Source organism: Macrobrachium rosenbergii, chromosome 49, assembly GCF_040412425.1.
Source record: "Macrobrachium rosenbergii isolate ZJJX-2024 chromosome 49, ASM4041242v1, whole genome shotgun sequence".
Classification (NCBI taxonomy): Eukaryota; Metazoa; Arthropoda; class Malacostraca; order Decapoda; family Palaemonidae; genus Macrobrachium; species Macrobrachium rosenbergii.
In genome coordinates this window covers 42,523,512-42,541,025 of record NC_089789.1, presented here as the reverse complement: position 1 = coordinate 42,541,025, position 17,514 = coordinate 42,523,512, and the positions used below count along the sequence as shown (strand labels likewise).

The following is a 17,514-nucleotide window of genomic DNA, read 5'->3' as shown; positions in this document are numbered from 1 at the left end:
AGGCTGTTGATGATTGTAGCATTGTTTTGTAGTATGCGTTGATGTTAGAAGACTTTGTTTAGCTGCAATACAGTTTTATATCCTATAGCACAATCTTGTCTTTGATTTTTCCCCACCTATGAAGAACGCACTTGAGAAGGGCGTTGTTGAACTTGAGATTACTCATGAAGTTATATGTGTAAGCATCAATTGCCTCTCATACACTCTCATCCCGTCTTTTGGCTTCAAAGGCCTTATTGTGACTCACTGCCATTCGCAGCAAAATCCTGAGGTTTATTGTAAGTTTAAGTAACTATTTCTCTTTCTTTCAATGTTCAACCTTCACTAAAACGATCAAAGAAAGTCTGGGAATAGTTATTTCTTGACGCTTTTTTCAGAAATGAAAATACAGACGCTTGTAACTGCTTATCAAGATCAACCTACCTTACATTTAATTTCATCACTTTCCACACAGACAGCATATCCTTCAATAAGGACATTTCAAGAAACTCGACGCCCGATTACAAGCAGGCCGAGGCTACCTCAATTCTTGAAAAATCGGACCCAGAAAATTTCATTTTTTTCATTGGTTATGACAACTATTTAATAACTCCAACAGCCATATAACATTTAAATAACCGTTTCTGGTAAAAACTACCTGATTATTACCAGCCACTGACGTTTTGTTTCGATGAACACCCTAGACTAGGTCTAGTTTCCCAGACCTTAGATTGTAGTAAGGAATATGAATATTTTTCCCTTTTCACTATCAACTGTATAATTACCGACTTTTTCCTAATTGTACGATAACGTTCCGTGAAATGTATGATTAAGATAAGAAAATACAGCAATTTTTGGAGAATAAAAACGATTACGCGTTGACGTAAACAAACGAGGAACCCGGTTAGGCAAGTGAAATGTAACTTCAGGTTGCCATTGTGCGTCAATGGACTGTTTGTTTACGTTTTAACCAGTGTAATCCAATGTAAATGTTACCAGTAGTATTCTTTACTTTGTCAATAGTAAAATGCACAGTGTAGCAACGCCCACCCGCACTGTCAGTGCTGTTAAGGTGTCTGTTGAGGAAAGTTGTCTCGTGAAAAATAGCAACCGGCTTTCGAAGAAAGACGAGTTTTCCGTTGTGCCTTGAACCCATAAAAGACTGCAACGTAGAATGTAAGATAAGTTCTCGAATAGAATTATGGGTAAGTCGACTATTATGATATTAGCCAGTGATATATATGTCTTTTGGGCAAAACAAAATGCACGTCTGCGAACAATTTTGGCTGCTATCAAGTTTATGACGTGCTTACGTTCTTCTGAAATGTTTCTCGAAATTATTTCTTATATTGCATAAAATACAGTACCCTGCTACGTACTGTTGAGTATGTAAATACATTTATTTTCAAGCTCTTTACCTGCTGTTGAGTTGGTTCATGTAACATCACTAATATCACAGGAATGAGCGTAAGCAGACGGCAAATGCATACCCTCGGTAATTTGTAGGCCTATATGAATACTTGTGTCTCGACACTGGTTTGAAACAGGAAACATGAAAAATCCTTTCTCCTGCACAAATATGTTAGTATAAAATTTATTTGTCGTCAGATAGCTCCAAGGATTTAAGTCCTTTTCCACTGATATATTATGTAAGCCTACGTTATAGCCTAAAGGTATAACAATTCATGTTTTGGATCTCTTACGTGATATAAAAAAAAGTTATCACTTAACAAGAATTTGGTACTAGCCTGCAGACCCTAACCAAATCCACCTTGGCTAGGCTGTGCTTTTAGCATCTTGAACCCCAAAGTATTCAGTGGCACTGAATCTTGAAATGCGAACAGTTTGACAGGGGAAGCTTGCTTGTAATATCACCTGCTGCCTGACTGAGATTCCACAATAAACAATTCATAGGTTGGTTTAGATTAAGTAAGCCTTGTCCCAGCAATGTCTTTTAGCCCAATGAGGACTGGTGTTGACCCTTGAATTCGTCACAACCAACCAAGGCGAACTAGTTAAATTTTACCAGAATGGCTGACAGCTTCACGCTACGTAAAACACATTATTCTCAAAGCAGGTGGTTTTACTTTCAGGTAAAACAGCTGCTTTTGTTTAAAATCAGGATTATGCTTTGTAGGTGTATTCATTAAAACCAGTTATATAAAAGCAATTTATTAAAGAAAAGCAAACTGCAATTGACACGTCAATGGGGCATTCTTGATGGTCTTAAGAGAGGGCAGATGGTATAACCCATAAGAATCAACCAGAATGATAATGGTAATGGTGATGATAATAATGATGATAAGTTAATTTCATGCAAATGCTCTACATGTTTTTTTCTTAGTGTATCTGCCAAATGGTTCAAACCCAAAGTCAGGAATATAAATAACAATAGGTCCATTAACACCAAGGTCAGATGAAAATATTATGCCATATAAAGCCTTCAGTATGAGGTACTTTTTTTCAAATGTTAAAATACAATTGGCGGATGCTATTTAACATATGTATGTCTACTGGAACCATATGTTCAGGATTACACAAATTCCTTAGATTAAATAGCATTTGCCTGTAGTCTTCCAAGCTGTAAAACCCAAGTGTCTCAGCCATATTATGGGTTTGTGTTGTTCATTATAATCTTAAACTGTATTAGTTTATCACTGTGATTGGTTGGATCGTATGCCAAAGTTTATGGACATTTTTGAGAATTGCCCGTAGGGTACCAGACGCGAATAACAATAGACTAATAATGATGTCATTTGTAAAAAAAATTTCATATTTTAGGGACCAAGACATGAATCATGTTTACAAACATCTAAATTGACTTCGCAGAAGCATCACATTTACAAGAGCCTTGCAGTTCTATTTTACGAGTTTTAAAGAACCTTTGGAAGCAAGTAGAGTTAAATTCAACCTGAGGTCTATCATGGTTGCCTCAGGGTGGGTGAAAATGTCACCTAAGAGGCCCACTGAATTTAGACTGATTTAGAGTCATGCAGCGGTGTACTAGATGAGGTTACGTTATGTTAGGATGGATTAGTCGTGTTGCTGGTTATACTGTGAATAATTTATCTCTTTGAAATTCTCATCGAGTAGTCAATACACACGGACGTCAAGAAATTCCTTTTAAAAATTTAAGTGTATCCCGTAAAAGTATTCAAAACTGATATGAACTCGAGAACGAAGAAGGCTGAGAGAGAGAGAGAGAGAGAGAGAGAGAGAGAGAGAGAGAGAGAGAGAGAGAGAGAGAGAGAGACTCAGATGAATAACAATAGAAATAAATCAACAAATACATAAGTATATGCACGCGGAAACATCGGCTGAAATCTGCTAAACTATGGTGTTGGGACGTGTCACTCCCAAGCAGTATAGGCCTAACTGTTGTGAACTCTGTTGCATCTTAAACAAAACCCCTACAAGGAAAGCAACAGGGATAATAGAGTAAAAATACAATGTGGTCTATATGAATGTCAGAACACGACGTCAGACTGCAATAAACATAAAAACATAAAAGAATTTCGAGGAATAAAATACAGCTCGCAGACAGTTTCGAGACGTCGTCTTTCTCTTTCCTCGTCAGAGTGAAAATAACAGTTTTATCGGTACTGAATCGTGAGGTTGAGGGTGATATTATAATACCCACACTGAGGAGTTGTGAATAAACCTGTATTATTTATAGAGAAAGGGAGTCATAAGCTGATTTATACTTCATACCGTAAGAATTTTCATTAGACCGTTCCGCAATTTCGACAGCATTCGAGAAAACCATTTACGTGTTTCGTTAAGTCGTTGGCAACGCTGTCACATAGAAATGCCAATAAATCTAAATATTTATCAATATCATCGTTGGACATACTGAAACTGGTGTTTTATTTATTATTTTATAAGATTAAATACTTTACCACATCCTGAAACATTTGTTAAATGCTTCTAATTTTACATTATTTTACAAACTGAATCCTAGACAGTGTGCCAAATGGCGAGATCAGCGTTGCAAATAAGCTTGTATACTATTACCCCAGGTACAGTTTGCTTTGGGAAAAATTAGCTATTTTTTAGCAGCCTGTATCTTCAAATCTCCCTTCACTTACAGGCTCATTTTCTCGTGTATTAAATGCATATGGGTGTGTTATTTATGTTTATTAAATGACAATATGATGATAATTACTTAATAGCTAGTGAGAAAGCTATAGATATTTTGTGTATGTTGTTTCAGAGTCTTAAAGTAGCCTACATAATAATTTTCCTTTTGACTTTCGTATTATTATAGCTTTATTTTTTCCCTTTTTACTTCCGTATTACAATATCTAGATATCCTTGATATAATATTTGTAAATTTTACACACATACAAGTGAAAATTCAAAACAGAAAACGAATAATTTAAAAGTTAGTGCAAGTCTTTGGATTGGAAAGATATGCAGCATCATCTTTCTATAGTTACCCAAAAAAACAGTTTTCTTTCGTCTGAAAGATACGTTTTCTTTGAATATGCCTGTGCTATTTAATAATATAATACTTAATTAAAATTAAGTAGATAATGGTTTTCGTTATTGCCCAGTTCGCTAAGTTACATCTGCAGGTTCACAAGGTTAAGTAGAATACTTTTTTTTATTATAATTAAAGAAAGATTCACGAAAACTGGATACTGGAGAGAGAGAGAGAGAGAGAGAGAGAGAGAGAGAGAGAGAGAGAGAGAGAGAGAGAGATGGGGAGGGGGTCGTTTTGTCAACACATTTAATGAACTTCTGTGCGGTGGGTAAAACTTCGCGTTTATGTTGAGAACTAGCTTAGTGTTCAGTGAAAGTACTTGACAGTATTGGCTGCGATTAAAAATGTAAACCCCAAATGCATAAGAAACTTCCGATCTTGTCCTTGATTCACTAAGCAAAGGAAACTTGCCACAAGATAAATAAAGTCTGGTAATCAAAGATTGTATATCATTGTAGGTTTATGTCAATAAGTCGAAGTTTTTTGTTGAATATGTTGTCACGACTGACATTACAAAGGAGCCGGCCAGATGGAAAGGTGTTATTTTAACACAGTTCCTTATTAAACCTGTTTTCTTTTCCTAAGTTTTCTTCTCCAAACATACAGGAATAGAATCATAAACGAATGTAATACTCAATATTTGCCTGTTTCAGTAAAATTGGTTTTCGGTGCGGAGTATCGAAACTGACAGGTATTAAAAATCAAGAATTTGTAGTTTTAACGTATGTCTTTTTATTGGAATAAGAATTGTCTCTTTGTTTTATATTTGTGATGCATTTTTCAACAAAATAAACAGTGAAAACTTTCGGTAACTATATTCGGAAATGAGTCAAGGGAACAATTGGAGACTTTTAAAAAAAAGCTTGTACACATCTATCAGAAAAAGCTATAACACAAAAAAAAAAAATTCTTTAATTAGCCCACAACTGACAAATGAATGAAGCCCACATTATTGACTAATCAAAGGTCAAGTGCAAGTATGTTGATTTAAGTGTAGATGGAGTTACTTGTCTTCCAAGGACACTATAAAACTAGCTGGTGATGTAATAGTAGATGCCGCCACGTGTCTTCCAAGGACACCAGAGTCTACTGTTCCTGTTTTTTCTTCCTTGCCCCAGTCTAGAAGAAAGCCCCCGCCCTGAAAGCTTTCTCTTTGTATGGTGGTTTTTGTGCAGTGAGGACTTGTTGTGCCATTTTACTTTCCTGTAAGTTTTTTTCCAGTTTTTAATGGTTTGTGGTTAGGCCTAAGGTTTTTGAGACTTGACTGGTTAAGATGGCTGTACTGTGCTAACTGGTGCCAAACTTGGGTAGTTTTTTGCTTGTACCGAATATGCTTTAGGGTTTTGAACTGAGGGAGTTTTTATGCATTTTGAGCTTATGTAGTCAGTTTAATGAATAGGGTGGTACTTCAGACCTGCTGTCAAATGTTCATTTTTGTTAGTGTTCTCATTTTCAAAAGTGCCTGGATAACTTAGAAAATTATCAAATGTTTAGCTCAGTCAGAAAATTCGGATCTCAATGCGTAAGGAAGCTATTTTCTGCGTTAGGTCATTTTCGTACTTGACTGCAGAACATATGAAATTCAAGACTGCCAGAACCAGAGGAAGTTTTGAGTCTTGTAACTCAAATATGTTTAATTTGAGTTTTTGTAACATGGCTAAATATCAGTGACCAATGGTGTATACTTGAAGTGTCAATGGCTGTCATGGAGATGGTTTGAAATTGTTTATGGTGGCGAAGGGAAATGACATTTTGTGAAGTTAGTTTTACGTTTTTAATCAATTTATATAATTTCTGGTCCTCACGTCTTAAGCATATTTATAAACCTTTAAATGAAAGTAGGCTAGTTAAATTCCAGTAGCCATTAAAGCTGTAGACATTAATACAAGATAACTAGAAATTTTTTTGTCATAGCAAAGATGGACCTGTTGAAACAGTATAAAGATTACATTTTGTTATCGATTAAGTCCTCGCCAGTTACTAGGAAGCAAGGCGTGTGGCTAGGAAGCAAGGCGTGTGGCTAGGAAGCAAGGCGTGTGGCTAGGAAGCAAGGCGTGTGTGGCTAGGAAGCAAGGCGTGTGGCTAGGAAGCAAGGCGTGTGGCTAGGGAAGCAAGGCGTGTGGCTAGGAAGCAAGGCGTGTGGCTAGGGAAGCAGGCGTGTGGCTAGGAAGCAAGGCGTGTGGCTAGAAGCAAGGCGTGTGGCTAGGAAGCAAGGCGTGTGGCTAGGAAGCAAGGCGTGTGGCTAGGAAGCAAGGCGTGTGGCTAGGAAGCAAGGCGTGTGGCTAGGAAGCAAGGCGTGTGGCTAGGAAGCAAGGCGTGTGGCTAGGAAGCAAGGCGTGTGGCTAGGAAGCAAGGCGTGTGGCTAGGAAGCAGATTTTAGCTAAAGGTTCAAGGTTAGTTTGATGTTAGTTTTGAGTGAACTTTACTGTTTAGTGCCGATGTCGGTAAGCTTTCCAACCGTTAAAACAAAACGTGCAATTAAAGAAATTAATAGAAATAACAGGATAGACATAATCCATGTAACAGTAAATGGACTTAGTTTACATTTTTTCTCCAAAACGATTCTTTTGACTTTGTGCAAAAATCCTGAATTGTTAAAAACCGTTTCAGAAAGCCTCAAGTGTTGGAAGTGGCGAAGGCAATGATGCCTTTTATTTTTGCTTGCGGCCGGAACGACTAGGACCGGACTTTATGGTACAGAGTACAAAGTACTTGATGGTATGTTCGGCCCGGAAACGAACATAATCCGTCCAATATCCTGGATGTAAGTGATGGTGGTATTGCTTATCGAAATAAATGTATTAATATAATGGAAACGCATTAAGAAATATGCCATAGCCTAGAGATAAATCTGTCCAGTCCAGATATATGCTGTCGCTCTTCACGAATCTACTGTGCCAATTTATTCAAAGACCAGTGTAAACTACCTTGAAAGTATGCCATCTCCGGTAACACCAGATAGTATTGAATTAAACCAAGTCTGATTTTACATACTGGTTTTTTTATTAATTTCTAAAGTTCTCGTCTTTCATGTTGCAAGCAGAAGTTTTAAAGAATTTTTATTGCAAGATTGAATTTTAATTGCAAGATTATCTGTAGATGTAAAATTTTAAATTTACATTTAACATTTTTCAGTAAGATTCTAGTTTTAAAGGTGGAGAATGTAGTCTTAATCTGCAGTATGTGAGAGTACAATGATGTAAGTTCTAATAGAATAACCACTTGACCTAAACCAGTAAAGGTTGACCTTACTGGTTTAGATACCACGAATATATGCCCCTTGTATCATATATAGGTGAACAAAATCTTTTTTCCCCTCTGTGGAAATGTTAGAGACGTTTCCCAATCGTTGTAGTATGTCTCATATATTGATCTGAATTTTTAAAAACTCGTTATCTAGTCTTAAGACCACGTGGCACATTTTAAAGCTGTAAGACCTGCCAATCCCATTAGGACGATTTTATCTCGACAAATTTCATTCATTTCTAATGTAAGTCACGAAGCAAATCATTAGGAAGTTCATTTTCTTAGTTGTGCTGTATGAGGTGCATCAAAGTTAAGTGGTATATTTGTAAACTCATGCAATCACATTTTTCAAATATTTTTCCCCCTGACAGGTTCTTCCTATTTCGAACTACAAGCAGTGGCAGAAAAAAATTAGCCAATGGGTACAACTTTAGTCACAGGAACAAAACTCGAGAGGTCTGCTGTTCTGATGTTAAACTAGCTTCTGTGAGGCGTGAGTAGGCCAGTCTGAAATGCACCATTGGACGCAAGGAGCTGATGAGTAACAAACCTCAGCCCCGAAGTGACGTAGGGATACCAAATTCCGGGTCATGACCTGACTTGCTTGAGTGGGCCAGTGATAAATTTGCCCTAAGGACGCTTGAGGCAACCAGTGTGAAGTGTTAACGTACACTACACTAAGAGTCAGGAAGACTGTACATTGATAATAATGCCCATTTTGAGAGACTCCTCGGTAAATGCAAGGTGGCTAGGGAGGTGCGTGATCCACTCGACGATGTCCAGGGTGGTGTATTAATGGTTTTAAGTGAGAAATGACCAATTTTTCGTTAAATCAACCAGGAGGATAGTGTCAACCAGGAGGATAGTGTCGAGTAGATAAAAACTGACATAGATAACCAGTTGTGACGTTGGTAATGAAACGTACCAATAGAAGGCAAGGTTTCTCACAAACACGATGATACATAGCCCATGGATACAGTTCGATACAGTAATGTGATCAGATAACGTGGCACAGACATCGGATCATTTGATAGCAAGGTGAGTTACAACTGTAAGATTTTGGTTCACCAGTAGGGATGAATAATCCAGTACATTTTTACGGGAGTGGGGAGTCGGGTGGGGGTTGGCGAGGATATGAGTGGTAATGTGCACACAACTATAAATACGGAACTGAAATACAAATTAGCTATGCCGATGATGACTTTTACATTCTTAAGCTAAAATTAAATGTTACCAAAGGTTTTCAGTCTTAAATGGCTTTCATGGAGTTAGTAAGATGTACTGTGAAGGTTGTAGTCAGTCAAATGTTGAGGCAGTTAACATGAAATGGAAATTCATTAAACAGAACACCCGAGGAAAAACTGCATAATGTACGAAACACCAGTTAGTGTTGGTTTCGTTTCGAGAGTAAAGCAGAACTTTTAATTTTACTAAAGTTTAAATGGGTTTGGAAAGCATTTTCATTGTTCAACTATCCTTTGTGTACGTACGCCTCCGTCCTTTCTAATAGCTGAGAGTTGATTTTATTAGTCTAGTCAGGTTGTATCCTGTCTTTGCTCACTTAACCCAGTTGAGCAGATACCAAAATAAATTTGAATGCATTTTTTAAGTATACAAAGACTATGCATATGGGTAATGTTCAGCAGTTAGTGGAGCAGATAACAAAATTTTTAATACATTTTTGATACCATGGTGTATTTGGAGATCATTGTAACTAAAATTTAGACTGAATTTGGTTAAGTTTAATACCTACAGTAATGCTGATTGAAAATTGTCTTAACTTTGCCATTTACCCGTGGTGCTACTTTGGTACCCAAACCATCCGTAATTTCTACGTGAGAATTATCTGAAAGTGATAATTTTCAAGTGAAATGCAGCATATTCTATCAGTGGTTTTGCAATTTCAGATATGGAGTGATAATTTAACGTTCATTTTATCCAGATTTTATCCATAAATTTTTTCAAGAAATCTTATCCAAGTTATAATTGCTGCTCCATTTTACAGATCGTTAGCTTATGGGGATTGTCTGCTGTACTGAAATATAAGCAAACCATTAATTAACTGGTTTAGCTTGGAGTGAGGATCTGAAGAGGTGAGTCCATATATAAATATTATACACATTTTATTAATTGGCATTACAGGATCAGTTTTAGTGTCATTTTAGTAACAGGTAATGTTCAAATGACTTTCCTTAGTAAAGTAATAGCGTAAGAACTTTATACATTTCCTTCCAAAACCAGCTGGTAAAATATTCTGTAAAATAAAAGGCTATTAGTCTTGTGCAATCTTTAATATCACACACATCTCGAATGTCGTATAGATGCTTAACATGAAGCTGAATACTGCTTTTCTGAAAGGTCAACTATAATTTTCAGATAACCAGAATGAGTGGAGAACCTTTGCTGAAGTCGTCCTGAAAGAAATGCATGAGAAATAAGGATTAAATGGACGAAGCCAGCCAATGGAAAATTACTAGACACAGCCTGAATTACTCAGGCTGCACTGGACGTACCATGGATTTCAAGGGATCAACCAGAGTGCAAGAGTGAACCTAGTCAAAATGTAACTTGGGCAGCTGGAAAAAAGGAGGTATGGATGAACATTGTTTTTCTAATGCCATGCCAAATTTTTTAAATCACTTTCAATTTATATTGAAAAGCTGTGGTATTTTTCCGTATGTACACATGCAAGAGGAATCGTTAAAATTGTCATTAAGTTTTCGTAATATCCAAAATGTCTAATTTCCTTTTTGAACTTTTTGTTTTAAGACTGTCCACTACGGTTTAACACAGCTCTGAACTGACTTAGCTTATTAGTAACTGACATAGAACCGGTATTTTAGTCAGTAACCGTCATGGCAATAGGAACATTGCTGTAATAACTATTTCAGATTGTTATAAAAGATGGGGTTGCATTTTCTTGAAGTAATTATCTATTGAGTAAAATATTAACCCAAAATTTATTCCAGGTGCTGAGATTTGGTGGATTTTCCTGCTAATTTGTTGAAAGTTGTTTACCCATGAAATGGAAAGTTCAGTTCATGAACCTTATGCCACATGGGAGAATGTCTTAGAAGCAATAGGCGAAACATCATGGAATACTCAGCCAGTTGATGTGATATTAATCGTGGAATACTTTGGTGACTGGTATGCGAAGGTCAATGTCATGGAATAATCTGCTAATTGTTGAAGTCTTGGAATCCTCTACCAAGTGGCAGGTGAAGGACTAGGTCATGGAATCTATTTGGAAAGTGAAGGGCAATGTCTTGGAACCCTCGATGAGTTGACAGGTGAAGGACATTGTCATGGAATCCTGGAAAATGAGGGACGATGTCTTGGAGTCAACTACCAATTGAGAGTTGGACAGTCGTGGAATCCTTGGCCACTGAGAAGTGAAGGACAATGAAATCCTCTGCCAATTGATATGTGAAGGTCAGTCATGGACTTCTAGGTAAAGTGAGAGGTCAGGTCAATCATAGTCCTCATCCAATTGATAGTTGATCGACATAGGGGCAATGCTAATTGAATGGTAAAGGTCGTTGTAGTAGAATCTTGCCAGTGGTTAGTCATGAAACCTCTGCCAGGTTGAAGGTCCTAGTGGAGTCCTCTCTCAAATGCAAGTTAGGAGTCATTTATGGTATCTTCTTCCAATAAAGAGGTTTAACAGTGCAGTGGAATCCCCTGCCAACTGAGAGGTGAAGTTGTGACGTGAAAATCAGATATTTCAATGAAGGTCAGTGCCCTGGAATTTTGTTCCCAATTTAGGTTTTCAACACTGAACTCCTTCCAGTTATAAGCAGTGAACTCCTTCCAGTTATAAGCAGTGAAGGTTAACTTAAGAATTTCCTACCAGTTGAGATAGTCAATGCTATGGTATTCATAGTTAATTGATAAGTATAAACTGACAAGGCAAGTCGTGGAATCCTCTGCCAATTGAAAGGTGAAGGTTATCTGCCTCAGGGGAAGTGAAGGTCAACATCATAGAATACTATACTAATTGAGAAGGGCTGGTCAACGTAATGGGACTTAATGCCAATCAAGATGTGAAGGTCAATGTCGTGAAATCCTCTGCCAAAACAGAAGTGAAAATCAACGTCATGGAAACTTCTGCCAATTAGGTGAAACTGAATGCCATGGAATCCTCTGCCAAACGAGAAGTGAGAAGTGAAGGTCAAAGTCGTGGGATTCCTTCCCAATCAAAAGGTGAATGTCAACGTCATGGAATCACCTCCCAAATGAGTAGTGAAGGTCTTTATTGAATAGCCTGCCAGATGAAGATCAGTGTCATGGATCCTCTGCCAAATGAATATGAAGATCGTCATGGAATCCTGCTAGACGACAAGTGACGTCAAGGAATTGTCTCATGAGTAATAAACTTCGTAGAATTTTTTCCACTGTACGGCATGGAAGTCTCAAAGGTGAGTTATTGGTAACGTATGAGATGCTATAGCCAGTTTTTTTTTTAATTTCTCCCCAAAGTTTGCAAGCTAAGAACTTGATTGTAGTATAAAATATATTAGGACTGCAAATCTCAATATGCTGTAGGGTTACTGAAAGCATTTAATGGTTCTCCCCATATTTTCACACATGCTGTAGGTATCTTTAGCAAAGTTTCTTAAATTGAAAAAATCTGATACTTCAAAGATTTCAAGTGTTCTGCATGCATAAAATAAACGCACTAGAGTTCAAAACACAATTTAGGTCTCTACAAATCTGGTTTGATATCTATAATAAAAATAATTTTCTATTTTTGCATAATTTAACATTTTGATTTTAATGTGGAGATAGTATCAATGAAGCAAATGCTGATGCTTTTTTACCTCTGGTACTTTGAATTGTTTGCAAAACAAGTGGGCCCCTTTTTAAAAAGGAAAGATAATGTACTGGTGAAGTAGTTTTAATTGTAGTTTTAATTTACTTGAAAATCATGGGGCCATTTTTATTGCCTATAGGACTGTCAAGATTAATCAAATGCTATCAAATGCATTAATGCATCACTTTACACAACCAGCAGTATATGGCCTTTGGTAACAATGGAATGATTTATAAAGGATAGACTTGTCTGAATCATTTTTAAAAGCACAAAAATGCGAAAACCAGACTTGCTGTTAATCCCGACTTTTTTCCAAAGTTCTAAATTTTTCTTAAATTTCAGAATCTTGATGACCGAATTTGAGGCAAGATAGCATCATACCTGAAAAGAATTGAATTCAGAGGAAAGCACATCTCGGCAACGTAAGTTCTAAGCACTTCTTGAAGGAATGCGGTCTGGAAGATATACCATCAAGCCATCTGAAGCCAACAGACTCTTTCAATGACAAATTTACTAAATTTTGATGTGTTTCTCTATAGAAGTCATAAGTCTTAATCTATACAGATTGGATAAATTAAGCACTTAAATTTAACTTTGTTCACAGATGATTAGCACTTTCAGAATCTTTAGATGTTAAGCAACGCTACTCTTCAGTAAGATGAATGTTAATTTAATCAAGCTTCATAAAAATTGTTGAAAAATTTACTTGCAGGAAAGTTGAAAATACCTCTCAAGGATATTGAAATTCAAATGGAATTTATAATCAGTAACTTTAAAAATTGCATAATTCCTTACTAAATTTGTTCTTAACTGGTCAAATAGAATTTGTTCTGGATAAGACTATTACTTAAAAATTATAGCTATTGTAACAAGTACATGTTACAGTGACCTTCAACCGACTTAGGATTATTTTCTTGAAAATAGTATACGATCTACCTGTAATGTAGTGTAACATAATTATTTTGCTGTCCTTAAGTCTTTTTGAAAATCCACCATTTGGGAGTTGATCTCACTGTTACATGTACGAGGAGGTTTAGAGTTTGACAATGTGCTTTTCTTTAATGCTAGACATCAGCTTGACGCCTTTTCAGTATAATACACAAAAGCTGTCAAACAACTTACCGTTGAGGCTTTGACTCGTAACTTCATGTAGACAATTTTTGTCATGTAGACATTTTTTATAAGTGACACGTTTGCAAACTTTGAAAATACATTAGGATAAGCACGATAATTCAGCTATGCAAATGGAGCTCAGATATGTACTAAATTAATTTTGCACATTTCAAATGTATTGAGATTTTTAAAATGAGCTGACTTTAACAACCTTTTTGTATTTGATTTTTCTTACATTGTTTCTTCAGGGACTTTGTAAGATGGTACTGTATTGCTGGTTAAAATCTTTAAAAAGTTCATTGCTTTACATAGCTTTTTAAAAAACTGGGCTTAGTAACTTGAGCAATGGTACTTTTTGTCGAACACAGTTCGACAAAGTAGTAATTAAAGTTTTGAAATTTAATAATTTAAATACGTGGTTTATCTGTTTTGTATACTAAGTGTCAGCCAGTCCTTTTAGTGAACCTGAACCAGATTAAATTTAATTACGTGGTTTATCTGTTTTGTATACTAAGTGTCAGCCAGTCCTTTTAGTGAACCTGAACCAGACTTATAAAGCTTAATCTAGTAAGGTGAATATTTTAGGTTTTTCCTATATTAAGTCGAGGGTGCATTAGCAAAGAAAAGCATATTGAAGCAAAAATTATATCAGGAACCTGAGTTCAGAATAACGCAGCATCTCTGCATATTTCTCTTAACTGTTGGTTTGGTTACCTTTTCTTGATTACCATATTTCTTAGGAAAACTAAATTACTATCTAGTGGACGTCTAAGATATTACGTAGTGATATAATTGCTTCCTATTGAGGATATTTAAGTTACGTAGTAATTCATTAAACCTTTATTAATAACAATATTTTGACAAAACTTGGTAATGAGAGGTTAAAGATCATTTCAATCTGTTAATTGTACATGTATTTTAAGTTAAAATGGAAGATAGTTAAATGATTGCTTTGGTTAATAAGAGATTTAAAAGCAGGAACTTGAAGATTCTCTCTTCTTCTTCCCAAAGCAATTTTAAATGTATACAGAATTAACATGTTTTTAATATTGGTTTAGAATGGGAAATACTTTGCCATATCTACCCTTGTGTCTACATAGTAGTGAATATTGCTTCCCAGGTCAAAGGATAAGCTGTGTAATTTTCACATCACAAAAGTATTTTCTGAGCACAAAAGTGAATGTTGCTTCCCAGTTCAAATAAAGGATAAGCTATAGATTTTTCACATAAATTTTCCTGAGCACATATCTTCCGACATGCTAAGTTCGGTCTTTTAACTGCTCTCTAAAATATGCTTTCTAAAATAGATTGTAGAGTGGTTTAGTTTTAACGTTTATAGTTAACAGACTGCGCGTTCAGGTGGGCTAGCTATCGGCAATTAAAATCAAACTCGATTGCCTCACTGGAACCCATTTGACTGCTAGAGTAATGGTGACTAAGAATGGGTAAGAAGTCTTTTTCGCGTAATAGGTAGGGTCATAAGTAATTAGCGAAACTTAAGTTTTTATTTTTGAGTTATGAGTTTGAGAGGTCAGTTCTGGAGCGGTTTAGCTCATGCTTGAAGTAATTCGATGCGTTTAAAAGCTTAGTTCAAAAGTGAGTGCCGGATTTGATTTGCCACACATTTGACTTCATAACTTATTAGCTATTAAATTCTTTTTTAAGCTTGAAACTGCATGAAGCTGCATTGCATCAAAATTGTAATCAAACAAATTACCAATTTAATGTATTTTTAGCTGTTAATTTTAACCGCATTTAAGCTTAATTTTTCTTTTTGTGGGGTGGGGTATTTAGAAATGTAAGAATAATGAATGGACAAAAACTAAATTGTATGCAAGTGACCTCATAATTTCTTTCGGATTTGAAATTTGCATATAATTCGAAAATGCAGTAACATGGAGCTATGCAGAGGTGTCAATTTGATTTAATGTCAACCCCAGTAACTAGACCAATATAAAAGTTTTCTGACATTCACTTTTCAAAGTTCCTGATATAATTTCACAATCGTAATAGGATTTAAGTTATCAATGTCTGAAATAAGGTTAACTGAAATGTAAGTTTTTATGACAACTTCTGTACTTAATCGTCATGCATTGCACAATTCTCATGTAAGCTCTTTGGTAGCCATGTTTAACTGTGTTTTGGAATTAGGTTCTCTTGTCAGTACGCCAAAGGACTGGCGAAAATTTCGATTTTCTGCGTTTTTTTTTTTTTTTTTAGTCTGTAAGAAACTATACTTGAAAAACCCTTTAGAGTTGTCCCAGATGCAGGTTTTGAAGTAATCAGTAATTCAGTCTTTCATGATATAAAGAGCGCATGCGCGCTTCTTAAGCCAGCCCTTTTCAGTCCTGGATGCTTGAAGTTTTTAGATAAACCTTCTTGCTCCCAGATGTGTACAACTGAATTTTCAGTAACTTCAAGAAATTCTAATTTGGCATGGCAACAGATGCGTTTACTTAAGTACCAAAGATGTTGAATCCGTGTAATTTTGACTGTCCACTGATAATGGAGGATTTATTAGATTATTCATCAGCTGTGAAATCCAAGATTATAGTTTTGAGGTGCATTTAGACTTTATAGTAGTTTTATAACTTAAAGTCCACTTGAGCTTTTCCTGAATTATTCACTCTGACAGTTGGTAAAGTGCATAAATAATCGGTCTTTAATTTCTCTCGCTCGTAAATCTTGTCCACGTCCTGGAAACTTAAATTTCCTTGTAATCTTAATCAAACTTTAGAGCCTAGTGGATGAGGTTTGATGAGAACTGGGCAATGTTTTGTTTCACTATGACACTTGAATATTGCTAGTGATTTTGTCAAGACTGAGTACAGGAGACCACTTTTAACTATGCTGTGTATTTAGCTGTATAGTTTGTAAAACTGGAAAGATAATAAAGCAAACTCCTCGGAGTCTGCATTGCAATGGCTCTGGGAGGGGAGAGCGAGCAAAACTGTGTTCTCCGCAGAAGGCAGCCAAGGGAATGCAGCAGCCATAAAATAATCATCCATCAGAGTCCAAGATGTTGCTTGACCATTTGAGTTTGGTAATTTGGAATTTATCTGGCTACTCTGAAATCTGTTAAGCTCACTTGTGCTTTGTCAGGCGTACTGCTTCTGTTGACTTTGCCACTGCTGAAGAGCTCTTTTACCCTCATTGGGTAGGGTTTAGAGGGATAATTCAACTTCTAGGAAGTTACTTTGATGTACAGTGGCACCAAAAGGTTTTTTAGTTACTGTTAACGCAATCTTGAGCTTGTGTTCACATGGTTCTGTAGCTGCTGTTAGGCATGGATTGAGACACCAAGGGGTACTGTGATCTGGTAGTCTACCCGTTGATTTCCACTGTCAAAATAACACTGGACTGTAACTTATGGCTTAAGCCAGAGGTATTTTCACTATAGACAAGACGCTTTGTCTACGGTTTTTTAACCATATGTTAAGATAACTTAGCTCACGTTTTCTTTTTAGACTTACAACTGACTTGTTTCATATATTGTAAGAGAATGGTCTGGATTTTGGTGTCGATTATAAACCCCCAACAGACATAGGAACCTGGCTTCATTATCTTTGATATTACACACTTCAGACTTTCTTCCAACGTCTTGTAAGAGAACAGATCTATAGAGTTCAATCCCTTGGAAAATGGCTAGAAATTCACACATTTAAAAGTATGTAGGTTATCCAGCATTTCATGTTTGGTAGATTTGGATCATAGCTGACAGGAAGTTTTGCTTGAAGCTGTTAAAAACGCCAATGGACTATTTTAATGACTTCTTTTTAGCTTTGGTTGATGTAACTAAACCTTAGCTGATATTTTAATGCTGAATATTGTTTGAATTACCTGAATGAATTTAATGCACCAGGCAGTGACTAGCATG

At 36.2% G+C, this 17,514-nt stretch overlaps 1 long non-coding RNA gene across 2 annotated transcripts; it reads left to right on the top strand.

Moving 5' to 3' along the window:
• Positions 1-1,045: 1,045 nt before the first annotated feature.
• On the top strand, positions 1,046-14,853 carry LOC136832303 (uncharacterized). 2 transcript variants are annotated; one of them, XR_010851157.1, is made up of 7 exons: positions 1,046-1,184; positions 7,076-7,229; positions 8,083-8,749; positions 9,717-9,804; positions 10,088-10,301; positions 10,681-12,129; positions 12,867-14,853. It is a non-coding gene; the product is annotated as an uncharacterized lncRNA (long non-coding RNA). The 2 variants fall into 2 exon arrangements; XR_010851156.1 differs by lacking the exon at positions 1,046-1,184 and adding an exon at positions 5,526-5,670.
• The last annotated feature ends 2,661 nt before the right edge of the window (positions 14,854-17,514 follow it).